Source organism: Vombatus ursinus, unplaced genomic scaffold (assembly GCF_900497805.2).
Source record: "Vombatus ursinus unplaced genomic scaffold, bare-nosed wombat genome assembly UNPS02014867.1, whole genome shotgun sequence".
In the NCBI taxonomy this organism is placed as follows: Eukaryota; Metazoa; Chordata; class Mammalia; order Diprotodontia; family Vombatidae; genus Vombatus; species Vombatus ursinus.
In genome coordinates this window covers 380,852-395,493 of record NW_020954645.1, presented here as the reverse complement: position 1 = coordinate 395,493, position 14,642 = coordinate 380,852, and positions in this window count along the sequence as shown.

Sequence of the window (14,642 nt, the reverse complement as noted above, 5' to 3'; positions counted from 1 at the left end):
CTCTCTCTCTCTCTCTCTCTCTCTCTCTCTCTCTCTCTCTCTCTCTCTCTTTCTCTCCAGCCCAGTCTTGTCCTTCCTGAGCACAGGACAAGGCCTCCCACTCCTTGCAGGTGTGACTGGAGAGGAGGGCAGGGGGTATAGGGTCAGGAAAAGAGGGCTCTCCAAGTCTGTCTCTCCCCCCCTGACAAGTTAATTAAAGGAAGGGAGCTGCATTCTTAGCTGGGTGATGTCACAGCCTAGACTTAGGCAGTCAGTCAACAGGATGGATTGAGGGCCTGATGTGCAGGGCCCCTGCACAGGGGCCAGAGGGGACTCTTAAATAGCAGACTGTTGCTATTCTTTGGAAGCCCCTGTTCTACTGGAGAAGATATAGGCTCCAACCTCAGAAAGCCCCCAATCTGAGGGGAGCCATGGTCTCTACTTCCAGGGAGCTCCTGGTCTGAAGAGGAGACTTGGCTCCTTCTCTTGGGGAATTTTCAATATAATATAGGAGATAGGACATATATAAAGGAAATGAATATATCTTATTAAGAATAACATCAACATGTACAAATTAACAAAGTAAAATTAAATCTCATGTAATTCAGATTTTGTAACAATTTTTTTCAGAGAAACTGAAAATTATGCTTCTTCCATGAGAAAGGGGTATGATAGTATGCAAATTAATAAAGTAAAATTAAATCTCATGTAATTCAGATTTTGTAACAGTTTTTTTAGAGAGATTCAAAATTACCTTTATTCCATGACAAAAAAGTATGATAGTAAACAAATTAATAAAGTAAACAAGATTTCAAGGGAGAAATGTTTATTTTTATTAAGAGGGAAATTCTCCGCATTATGGAAGCATATGCTTTTAGAAGTATAATTCGAATCCCAGCATTTGGTAGCTAATTATAAATCATCTCTATCAATTTGTTATACTAGGCTCCCTAGGGATCTCTGGGACAAACCATTATTGATTTAGCCTGTGTTACCATAAATGTTGTACTTCTGCTTAGAAAATACTACTAGAAAATAATCAATACTTCAGACTTCTCACTGATTCAGAGAGATTTTCCTTAGCTTCCTTTGTCCAAATGAATGAGGCTGGCCCTGTGAAGACTGCTTTGGATTCCATTACTTGGAGACCTTTTCCAAACAGAAAGAGCATTAGCCTGGAAACCAAGAAACCTATCCTTTGCTACTAGCTAGCTGTGTGACCAGGGATCATAGAACATCAAAACTAGGAGGGACCTTGGAGACCAGAGGGGGAAGGTCACACAACCTGGGCCGGGAACCCATGTCTTTGATTCCCAACCCAACCCTTGATACCAAGCTACCTCTAAAAACCTTTTATGAGACCACGCTGCTTTGTTATTATTGTTGTATTTCAGTCATTTTTTTAGTCGTATCCAACTTTTTGTGGTTTGAGGTTTTCTTGGCAAGGATACTGGAGTGGTTTGCTGTTTCCTTCTCCAACTCATTTTTCAGATGAGGGAACTGAAGTAAACAAGGTTAAGTGACTTGCCTAGGGTCACACAGCAAGTGTCTGAGGCCAGATTTGAACTTAGGAAGATGAGTCTTCCTGACTCCAGGCCTGGCGCTCTAGCCACTGAACCAACCCTGTTTAGTAAGAATGAATGAATGAATACATGCATGCATGAATGAATGAATGAATGAATGAACATTTATTAAGTGCTTACTTGGTGACAAGAACTTTGCTAAGCACTGGGGATACAAATTGAATGATAAAAATGGAAACGGTTTCTGGTCTCAGAAAGCTCACACTCAGATTAGGTGAGGCAATAAATTTGAGAGAGTTCAACCACAGAGGTAGTGTCAAGATCTGGATGTCTTAAAACTGTATCAGCAGGGCAGATGGCAAGGCCCAGGGGCCCTCACAAAAAGAAGAATTGTAATTGGGGATTCCCAGTACTTCATTGTTCTCTAATCATTACATATCAAATCAACAAATACTTGCCAAGTATCTCTTGTGTGTCCAGTTTTGTTCAAGGCTTTCTGCTATGTTAAGAGATGTTCTCTTTCCTCAAAGAGCTTATGATCTAGATGGAGAGATAGGACAAAGAGAAAAGGAGAAGGTGTGGGAATAAGTAGTTCCATAGCACCTACTATGTGCCAGGCTCACAACAACCCTGAAAGGTAGTTGCTGTTATCATCGCCATTTTACAGTTGAGGAAACTGAGGCAATCAAAGGTTAAGTAATTTGCCCAGAGTCACGCAGCTGGCAAGTGCCTGAGGTCACTGCACCACCTAGCTGCCTCAAAATTAAAATTAAAAATAGTATAGAATAGTGTGTTAAATGAGTTCTATCTTGCTGTGAGCTCCCTTATTTCCTACCTATGACCTCCCCATCTGAAAATGCCCTTGCTTCTTCCTTCCTGTCTTTAAGGTAGAGGGGACCAGTCTTCTTATCAAGGCTAACCCCTCCTCCCAGGTCCTTAATCTTATCCCAATCTACCTTCTCTAAGACCTTGCCCTTTTAATCATCCAGAACACTCTCATGTTCAATCTCTTCTCCCCCCTCTAGTTCTTTCCTCTCTGCTTGCAAACATATTTTCCCCCAATCCTAAAAAAAAAAACCACCCTGTCCCTCATCCCTTCTGTCCCCTGAATCCTCATTATCTTACTTTACTCATTTCATTCACTGGAATTTTCCAGAAAGTCAGTCAATAAGCATGTATTAAACCCCTCCTATGTGCCAGGCACTGTGCTAAGTGCCAGAGATATAAAAAGAGACAAAAGACAAGCCCTGCCCTCAAGGAGCTCACAATTTAATGGGGATTTTTTAGGAGGTCATTGGGGTTAAGTGACTTGACCAGGGTCACACAGCTAGTATCAAGTGTCTGAGGTCATATTTGAACTCAAGTCCCCTGACTCTAGGGCAGATGCTCTCCAGCTGAGCCACCTAGCTACCTGCAATGGGGATTATAAAAATATTGTTCTACTCATTGTTTCTACTTTCTCCTCATTCATTCATTCTCCATCCCCTTGTAATCTAGTTTATATCTTCATCAATCCACTGAAACTGTTCTCTCTGAGACTGACAGGAACATAGATTTAGAACTGGAAGGGACTTGAGCAGTCATTTAGTAAATCTCCTTCACTTTACAGATGGAGAAACTGAGTCTGAGGGCGGTGAACTGACTTGCCCAAAGTCATAAAGGTGGTGGGTGACAGAGCTAGGATTTGAACCCAGGTCCTCTGACTCAGAACTCAATTCTCTGCATTGTACCCACGTGCTGTCCCACTCACCAATATGTGACTGATCCCCTAATCCAAAAATCTTCTTCAACTCACCTTTCTTCATCTTTCTTCAGCATTTGACATTGCTAAGCATATTAACTCTCTACTCTGTCAGTTTAAGAATTACTGTTCTCTTACCTCCTTGTTTTCCTTCCCTGCTCTTCCTCCTCACACTTTAAAGTAAACATTCCCCAAAGTTATTTCCTTAGCCTCTCTCTCTATACCTTCTCAGGGGTATGGTACAGTATGGTGGAAAGACCATTGCATTTGGAGTGAGAGGACCTGGCTTTGAACTCCAACTCTATTACTACCTATGTGACCTTGGACAAGTCACTGACATACTTTGGGCCACAGTTTCTTCATCCATAAATTGAAGAGGGTTGGATTAGATGTTTTCAGTGTTATTTTCAATTCTACATCTTTGCTCTAACCTCATTTATTCCCGCTATTACATTTACCATCTCTATGCAGAAAATCAGATTTTTATAGCCATCCCTCACCTTTCTCCTGACCTCTAGACCTGAATCTCTACCCATATGAAGCACAAAAATGTTATATTCTAAAACTAAAATCATAATCTTCATAAAGCAAAAAACACAACCTTCCCTTCCTCCTCCCTTCCCTATTTCCGTTAATATTACCACCATCATACCACTTGCCCAGGCTTGAAACCTCAGTCATCTTTGACAAATTAGTCAATTCTCCCCAACTTGGCTATGAGATAGATCTATGAGGGCAGAGACACTGTGTTTTGCCTCCTCTCCCACAGCATAACAGCACAAAGATGGGCACACATGAGGCATCAGTAAATGCTAAGTAGTTTGATTGGTTATTTTTGTTTTATTCATTCCCAAAGGCTCACAATCCCTAAACCACACCCACCTGAAAGAATATGGAAGTACTTACAATGTGTTGTGAAGAATGCAGCTGTCTCTGACCGTGGGGTGCTGAGTCATCAGTGTCCAGCTCTCCATATCTTTCCTCCCTTTCCCAACAAAATGCCTGAAAAAGCCCTCTGCACCCACTGCCTCTACCTCCTCATATTGCACTCCCTTCTCATCCCCTTACCACCTGGCTTTCAGTCTCTCACCTGGACTAAAGTTGCCCTCTCCAAGGTCACCAACAATATCCTAATACAATGGCAGTTCTCATCCTTCTTGACCTTTCTGTAGCTTTTGACACCACTAACCACACCATCTTCCTATGTACTCCATTCTCTCTGTTTTGTTTTCTTTTGTTTTAATACTACTTTATACTGCTTCTTTTATCTGTCTGATGTTTTCTCATTCTTTGCTGGATCATTATCCACTCCTTATACCTTATTCAAGCTCAGAATTCATTTGCAACATTAGGTATTTTCTGATCTCCCCATCCCCTATTTGCTAGTCTCAGCACCAGATTACTTTGTACTGACTCGATGCATTCTTTGTATTTACTTATCTATGTATATATTGTATCCTCTTCCTCAGCCTCCTTCCTCCTCTTCCCCCAGTAGACTATAAACTTCTTGAGAGCAGAAACTGTTTCATTTTCACCTTTGTATCACCAGCACTTCATATAGAGGAAGCAACATTTGTTGAATTGAATTGAATTGAATTTGGTGTTTTCTGTGCCTAAGACTTCAGGCAGCATACAGCACCGTGCTCAAGACTTCCCCAGGGACACACACAACATAGGAAAAGCCACCTGGTGACACAAGCCTCACATGACCACACCATTTTGTCATAGAAGAGTCAGACCCAACTCTTTATTTCTTTCCTATGTTAGAACCAACTCTCCAAAAACAACAGAGTAATGAGCTAGCCTAGAACACCAATCAGGAAACCTCATTTCCCTTAATTTTTCTGTGTTGACTACAGAGGCATCCCCAGAGTAGAAGAGAAACTACTGCCATTCTGTCCTTACAATGCAGCTGCCCTGACTTCCTTTTTGTGGTAACACCCACCAGTCTGTTCCAAGCATCGCCTTCGTGCCAGCTTGGTGCTCGGTGCCATGGGAGAGACAGAAGAAGAAGAAATGTTCTCTGCCCTTGGGGAGCTCACAGAAAAGGCTCATACACAGGGAACACTGTTGAATTGAGCTGAATTGAATAAGAATATATAAGATAGCTTGGCAGAGCCTGAATGCATAAATACTGAGGGAATTCAAAGCAAGGGAAAGATTTTTGTGGTGCTGTGTATGTCAGGGATGGAAGACTTCCCAAAGGAGGTGAGACGAGCCAGGCCTTGAAGGATGGGAAGGGTTTAGAAAAGGAGGAGGTGGAGGGCATTCCATGTAGGGGGGATGGCATAAACAAAGTTTTGAAAGTGGAAACGAGGTTGGCATGTGCAGGGGCTGATGGGTAGATCTGCCCACTTGACTCTGCCATTAACTAGTTGTGTAGAACAGTTGGTCACATTCCACCCACACCCCACCCACACCCACACCAAAGATATGCAAGAAGGCTGCAGTTCTGGGCTAGGCAATCCTCTCAGAACATCTTCCTCCACAAATACTCCTGACAACAAGAAACCACTCATCTCCTGCCAAAGTCTTTGCTGTTCTTCCCAACTTCCAGTGCCCTCTCTCCCAAATTACCTTGTATTTAACTATATTGTATAGAGTTGCATCACTACCTTTGTATTCATATTGTATGTATTTGCTATGTACTTGTCTGGCCCATTAGATCGTGTTTCCTAAGACGGTCACTCAAAGACTGACTGAAATCACCCAAACCAGCCCAACCTAGGCCAAGTAACATAAGTCCTCTTTGCTACTTAAATCTTTTCTCTCTTGAACTCCAGAGTAGTCTTCCAAACTCTCCTTCCCCACCTCCACTTACCCTCAAGCAAAGCTCCTTCTTTCCTTATCCTTCTCAGCTTCTGAGAATTCCCTTTGGTTCTCTCATATTGCTCCCTTTGGCCACAAAGTCTTTCCTTCTTCTGGACCTGTTTAAATCTAACTCACCTGTTAGAAGCCTTCCCTAACCACTCTATCTCACATAGCTCTCTCTCTCCTCTGAATTCCTATGACCCTTTTATGGAGGCCCCTGATAACTGTCCATGGTCTGTTTCTGAATGCTGGTCATAAACTGATCCTTAACCCCAAGGATCGTGTTACAAGTGCTGGCTCTGTGCCAAGTGGGGCATGAGAATGTGGATGATTGGGTATAATCCGTCCACGCTGCTGAAGACATAAGCGTGAAACCCTCATGCTGGAGAAGAGGAATGGTCAGGGAAGAAAGAGCATATCTTGGATTCTATTGAGTAATTCCTTATTTCATACCTACTGTGCCAGCCCAATGGTAATCTCACCTGTGGAAGAAACAAGAGGAAAAGATACTAAGCCCATCCTCTGCTTGGGTTGGTCACAGCTTAGCTGGGGAGACCCCATATATGAAGTATCTGTAGGCAATGTGGCTTGGTAAATGAGACTACAAGACCTGCAGGCAAGAAGATTTGAGTTCAAATCCTTCCTGTGACCTTTTTCACTTCACCTCTTTGGGCCTCATTTTCCTCATCTATAAAAGAGGAATAATTCCCATATCACAGAGTTGATGAGAAATTTAAATGAAATTATAAATCCAGAGCTGAAACTCACCTCAGAGGCCATCTGGTCCAAACCCTTCACATTTTACATTGGAGGAACCTGAGGCCCAGGGAAGGCAAGTGACTTACCCAAGGTAACACAGGTAATATTGGAGGTGGTAAATGAACTCAGGTCCTTTGACTCCAGAGTCAATACTTGGTTCCATTATACTATCCTGCCAGAGGCAGGATGAAGGGGTGGGACAGAATGGTCTCCAAGGTTCCTCCCAGCTCCAGCATTCTATTTCTAAGATCACTCCCAGTTCAAAATCTTATGATCCTAATTGCTGCTGGACCCCTCCTCTCCACCATTGCCTGCAATATACACATTTTTGTCTCTCACTCTTACCTTGTTCTAGGACCAGGAAGAAGGATTGAAGCAAACAAGATGGAATAAAATCAGGATAAATGTAAAGCCCTTCTATATTTGAGGTTTTTTTTTTAAAAAATCAGCTGTACAAATACAGAGTTGAGGACATATGGTCAGACCACAATTGATAAGAAAAAGGTCTGGGAGTCCTAATTCCAAGTCCAGTAGTCTTCCTACTCCTTCATGCTGCTGGAGTAAAACTTCTTTTTTGATTTCCTTATGCCCAATGTTTGCTGAGTTGTCCCTTCTGGGAAGCCCTGGCCCCTCTGCTTCCCAGCCCAGGAAGAGCTGTCACTCTACTTCCTTCTGCAATATGTAGCCCTTGTACTAGGCTCATCCATCCCAACCCTTCTTCTACCTCTCCATTGGTTTCCACGCCTTCTAGGCCTGATGTCCAAAGTTCTGTCCTCCACTCGTAACATCCTAGTGTGCCTGTGAATTCCCATCAGGCCCAGGGTTTCCTAAGGAGAGTGGGTAGGTCTATACCTTAGACCAGCGGCTCCCTGAGGGCAGGGTCTGTGTCCCCTCCTTCCCACCATTTCCCTCCCAGTGCCTTTATCCAAGTATATGAAAGTGGCAGTGTATGAAGATTTCTAAACCAATGAGAAAAACCGCCTTTAGGAATCAGAGAAGGCCCAAATGGTGATCTCAGTGTCTGACAATCAGTGTGCCCTCTGGAAATGTCTAATTCCCCATCCAGGCAATTGGGCTGGCTAGGTATGGTGAGCTCCTGTCCCTGCGCTCAGGGCTCCATCTAGTGGCAGACTTCCCTCATTGGCAGGAAGGTAACCTATGCCAGGTGTTCACACCTCTGCCCTCTTAGGAACAGATCTTACAGGACCTAGAGCCAGAATTGTAGATAACATCTGGTCATCACCCTCCCCCCAACTCATTTTACAGAGGAAGAAACTGAGGCCTACAGACTGAAAGCATCTTGTGATGGACTCGGCATGTGGAATGAGATGTTTATATATTTGGGGGCATAGCCAATGAGAGAGTTAGTTTTGCTTGACTTTTCATATTTGTTACATATTTGTTTTTCTTTATTTTTTCCAATGAAACAGGAGAGGATAGGAGCGACAGAAAATAAATTTCTGTTGAGTAGGAAAAAAATGTTATTTTTTTTAAAATCTGGTAAGTAGCAATGTTAAGATTCATACTCAGGTCCTGGGACACTGAGTCGGGGGTCTTTAAATAGCATCTATACCATCTTACTTGTCAACTGTACTTGTACCCTAGTGAGGCTCTGGCAGGGCTGTTCTCAGACACTATTGTAAGTAAAAGAGGGACAAACTGCCAGCAAGTCTTCTTCCATAGTCCTTTGAAGACCAGATGATTAAAGTCCCTTCAACTTTTAAATCTTAGGCTTCAGAAACAGCAAAGGAAAGGAGACCTTCAAATTCTAGTTTATTAGCTATGTGACCCTGGCCAAGTCCCTTCTACTCTTGATCTCACTTCCCCAATCTGTAAAATGGAGATAATAATATTATACTGTCTACTTCATGGTGAGGTAGTTCAGTGAGGAAAGGGCTATAGAAATGTGAATTGTTGCTGTTATTGCTATCATAATAGTCCACAATCTCACCTGAGTGGATCACCTCTACCACCCATCCCAGTGGAAACACAGCCATGCCCTCATACTCCTCTCTTGAGCTTCTCCGTGTCCTTCCCATAAACTCCTCATAGTGGACCTCCCCTCCATACTGGAAACCTTCCTCTGGGTCTTTCGATATTTTAATAGTTCACGAATGTCAGTGTGACACTCTGAATTATCCATCTGTTATCTCATTCTCACAGCATGCCTGCCTCCTTCTCTGGTCATCCCTTTCCCTGGTGATATATTTCACATAGACTTCCTATACACATGCCACCACTGGCCATGCACTCTAGTTTCCCTCAGGTCTCCAACAAAAGATGTGTCTCCATTTAGTTCTCAGACCAATTCATTGTCACTGAATAGCGGCATCTCAGAGCTGAAGGGACCCTTGGAGCCAATTGAGTCTAGCTCTTGCCTCAACAAGAATCCCTTCTCCATCAAACTCCAAAAATGGTGACGCAGCCTTTGTTTAAAGACCTCCAGGTGGGGCAGCTAGGTGGCAGGGTGGATAGAGCACCAGCCCTAAAGTCAGGAGGACCGGAGTTCAAATCCAGCCTCAGACCAAACACTTGGCATTTACTAACTGTGTGATCCTGGGCAAGTCGCTTAACCCCAACTGCCTAAAAATTAAAGAAAAAAAAAAGAGCTCCAGTGAGGAGAATTCACTACCTTGTGGAGCGGCCCACTCCTCTTTGGGAAAGCTCTAATTGGTAGGAAATTTTTTTCTTCTGACACTAAACTTAAATTTATTTTTTTGCAAATTCCACTAATTTAGCCTTCTGGATCCAAGCATAATAAGTCTATTCCTTCCCTTAAGACAGTCCTTCAAGTACTTGAAGTATTTTTCCCTTTCTAGTCTAACCTCCTTCCTCCCACTAGGTGGTGCAGAGGATAGAGTACGTGTGGCCTGGAGTCAGAAAGACCTGGTTTCTTTTTCTTTTTCTTTTTCTTTTTTTTTTTTTTGGTGAGGCAATTGGGGTTAAGTGACTTGCCCGGAGTCACACAGCTCCTGAGTGTTATGCATCTGAGGCCAGATTTGAACCCAGGTCAGGAGGGCCTGACTCCAGGGTCAGTGCTCTATCCACTAAGTCACCTAGCTGCCCCCCCCCTTTTTTTAAAGAATTTATTCTTTTTTTTTTTTTTTAGGCAATTGGGGTTAAGTGACTTGCCCAGGGTCACACAGCTAGTGTCAAGTGTCTGAGGCCAGATTTGAACTCAGGTCCTCCTGACTCCAGGAGGTCAGTGCTCTATCCACTGCTGCCCCCAGAAAGACCTGATTTCAAATGTGGCCTCAGACACTTACTAGCCACATGACTCGGGGGAAGTCACTTCACCCTGTTTGCCTCAATTTCCTTATCTGTGAAATGAGCTAGAGAAGAAAATGGCAAACCACTCCAATACCTTTGCTAAGAAAACCCAAAAATGGGGTCACAGAGTCAGACATGATGAAACAACTGAATAATAACCACAACACCCTATTCCCCCAACTTCTCTTTCTCAAACTAAACAGTCCTAGTTTCTTCAACCAATCTTTACTCATATGGCACGAACTCAAGGCCCTTCAGTATCCTGCTTGCCTCCTCTGGCTGCTTCTCAGTTTATCAATGTCCCTTTTCAAATGTCTCATCAAGGACAATACTCTATGTGTGCTCAAAGTAGGTCAGAGTGCAGCAGGACCAGTCCTGAACACTAGACCACTCCTCATGCAACCAAAGACTTCAGGTTTCTTAGCTGTCATGACACACTGTTAACTCACATTGATCCTACAGCCCAAAGACACTCTTAGATCTTTTTGAAAAAAAATTTTTAATTTTAATTTTCAGTTCCAAATTCCCTCCCTCCACCCCCTCTCCCATCTATTGAGAAAAAAATACAGTACCCATTTTACATATGAAGTCATGCAAAACATTTCCACTTTAGCCTGGCAGGGCAAGAAAAATAAAGTAAAAGAAAATGATAGGTCAATCTGCACTCAGAGCTCATCAGTTCTCTCTCTGGAGATGGATAGCACTTTTTATCATGAGTCTTTAAGAATTGTTGGGGATCATTGTACTGATCAGAGTAGCTAAGTCTTTCACAGTTGATCACATTAAAGTATTGCTTTTACTGCATACAATGTTTTCCTAGTTCTGCTCACTTTAATTTGCATCATTTTATATAAGTCTTCCTAGGTTTTTCTGAAACCGTCTTGCTGATCATTTTTTATAGCAGAATTGTATTCCATCACAATGATACACCACAATTTATTCAGTCATTCCAACTGAAAGCCATCTCCTCAGTTTCCAATTCTATGCCATCATAAAAAAAGCTATTATAAGTACTTTTATATGAATATGGATCCTTTTCCTTTTTCTTTGATTTCCTTGGGGTATAGACCTACTAATGGTATTGCAAGAGCAAAGGGTATGCACAGTTTTGTAGACCTTTGGCCATAGTTCCAAATTGTTCTCCAGAATGGATAGACAATTCACAACTCCACCAACAATGCATAAGTGTACCTATTTTTTCATATCCTCTCCAGCATTTGTCATTTTCCTTTTTTGTCATATTAGCCAACCTAATGTGTGTGAGGTAGTACTTTAGAGTTGCTTTAATTTTCATTTCTCTAATTATTAGTGATTTAGAGCATTTTAAAATATAACTATTGATAGCTTTGATTTCTTCCCTAGATTTTTTTCTCCTAGACAAATTGATGTCTAAATCTGCCTCCAAACCTTATGGTACCTCTTAAGTTGATTTTTTTAAACTTTTTTTTTCCTGAAACATAACTTTACATTTATCCCTTTAAAATTTCATCTTATTAGATTTAGCTCAATGCACTCTGACAAGGCTTATTTTTTTTTCATTCTGACTCTATCATCTAGTTAGAGGAAGAAGAGGAGGAGGAGGAGGAGAAGGGGGTTAGATCAGACAATCTGTAAGGTCCTTTCCTGCTCTGGAGTTAGTATTCTACAAAAATAGACAAAGAAAAGGGTCTGAGCTATTCCTAGGAATCCTGGGGGCTTGCTCAGGATCACAAAATATCAAAGAGAGAATTTGATCCCCAGTCTTCCTGACTCCAAATCCGGCACTCTATCCCTCTATCCATCATATCATATAGCCTATCTATCTCTCTATCTCTCTATCTATCTATCTATCTATTTATCTCTCTATTTGTGTGTATGTATGCATATATATATAAAAAATAGGACGTATGTATGTATGTGTGTGTGTGTGCATATATGTATGTGTGTGTGTGTATATATATAATATATAATAGATAGCAAGTAGCTAGATGGCACAGTGAATCAAGTGCTGCACTTGGTGTCAGGAAGATCTCAGTTCAAATCTGGTCTTAGACACTTACTAGCAAAGTGACCTTGGACAAGTCACTTCACCTCTGCCTCAGTTTCCTCAACTGTAAAATGAGGATAATAATGGTATCAACCTCTCAGAGTTGTTGTGAAGATAAAATTGATACTATTTATGAGGCACTTAGCATAGTACCTAGCATAGAGTAGGTACTTAACAAATACTTGTTTCCTTCTTTCCTTCTCAAGTAGTTAAATTGTTGTTATTCAGTCCTGTCTGACTCTTTGCAACTGCATTTTGGGTTTTCTTGGGAGAGATACTGGAGTGGTTTGCCATTTCCATCTCCAGCTCATTTTACAGATGAGAAAAATGAGGCAAACATGGTTAAGTGACTTGCCCAGAGTCACACAGATAGTAAGTGTCTAAGGCCAGAGTTGAACTCAGGAAGATGAGTCTTCCTTACAAGGCCCAACGCTTTATCCACTGCGCCACCTAGCTGCCCTATTAAAAAAAAAAGTCTACTTCACAAATATTCTACTGAAGATTACCAGTATGATGTGCCTATGTGAGACCAAAATTACTGCCAGGTCTGGGGATGGCTTCAATTACTTCTTCTTCATCCTAGCCCCATACAAAAAAATTCTGTGCAGAGTAACCAACAAATCCAGGGAGAATAGAGGGAGAAAGATGGTGACTCCCTCTCCCTGACAACCATTGAAAATCAGTCAATAAGTAAATACATATACATACATGTATACACGCATACATACAGACACATAGGCAACCAGATGCTGGAGGCCAACCATTGATTCTTGGTGGATAGAAAAATCCCTCTCTTGAATACTCTGGCTAGCTACTCTGGTCCTATGACTGACATTGCGACTGACAAGCTAGTCCTCCTATCCTGAGGGAAAGGAAAGGCAGAAGATAGCCCCACATGCAGACAAGGGAGTTCACTTGCCAATACAAGAGGCATTTGGGGCCAGGCCACCACCTCTCCAGCTACACTGATGATTGACTGAGAGGCAAGCAGAGAGGAAGTGGGTGAGCACCCCAGGAAACAGCTCCAATGAGCAAAAGAGTGGGAGTTTGGGAGAGCAGAAACCTAGAAAACTAACACCATAAAAATGGGAGTGGAGATGAAGTGATAAAGTCACCAACCCAGGACCCCGGAGCCACAAAGCAGGTCGGGGCAGACTCTGGGTTGCAGATTCCTCATGCTTCTCCTCCCCTTCTCTTTCCCACCTCAAACCTGCCCCCCCCATTCTCTTCCTGGGAGAGGTGTGTGCTTGTTCCTCAATCTCTGTTCCTTGAAAGCCAATTTGTTTCCCATTTCCTTTTTATTTTAAAGTCATTTTTCTAATATCAATGTTATTAACCATGGCATTATTGATGCATTGCATGACTCATATGCAGTAGCAGGAAAGGTAATAGGGTAGAGATGCCTGGGAAAAAGAAATAGATTTTGTAACTATGATTTATATTCATTAAGGCAATTTTCCATAGCTAGAAGCTCAAATTGAACTAAAGAAAGTAATTGATCTTTTTTTTTTTGGTCACTTTACAGAGCAGGGGAAAAAATGTGGACCTCGATATTCCTAAGCAATGAGTCAGCAGTTTGGGTTGAGAGGGTTTTTTGCTTTTGTTTTTTTGTTTGTTTTTGGTGAGGGGAGGCTGTGATTCATATGAGAAATGAGGCTAGGGGCATTTCCTTTTGCCATTTTTTATTTCCTGCAGCCAATTTGAAAGGAAGACCACACTATGTCTGAAAGCAAGGCTAATGAAGTGTCTAGACATAAAGTCACACCCAAAGGTGAGGAGAGAGGGGGTGACCAGGAAGGAGTAGAGCCACCCACATGAAGGTGGAGGCCAGAAAGAGAGAGTGACTAACCTTCCTCACCAGCACAGCAACACCATGCCCTCCACCACTGCTAGATATGTGCATGTATGTGCTTATACATATACTTATGCACATGCTTTATAAGTTGTAAAGCCCTAAACAAAAATAAGCTATTACCATGATCTTTAGCACATGCTGTTTTCTATTAGTTACTTTGATATGTCTTATCTTCCCTCTGGAAGGTGGGGGGAGGGAGATATACTCAATGACTCAATGACTTAGTAGAGTCCTTTACAGCAAAATCTATTCCCCCGTAAAGATTCCTTTAGTAAGAAGAATTTCTACCTGAAAGTAGCCTTTCAGTTCATCTTTGTCTTCAGCAGCAGCAGTATTATCATCTAACATGACGGGAGGAGGCAAGTCATCTATTCAGACAAAGATGGCGGCAGTTTAGAGTGGGTTCATTGATTGAGACATAGATTTGTACTTCCATTAAGTGATGAGAAAATATGAGTAATATGAACAAATTTTCTCAACGTTTATACACACATGATTCTATTCTTCTATGATCTAATATAAAAGTCTTCATCGATACCTTATTGCGAGATGGAGATGACCATGGGAACACAAACAATGGCAGGTTTACCAAGAAAGAATGACTTTGAGTCTGGGCCTGGTGAGGGACCCTGACTGTTGTCTAAGGATTAACCTCTCTAAATTCAGGACATCATCAGA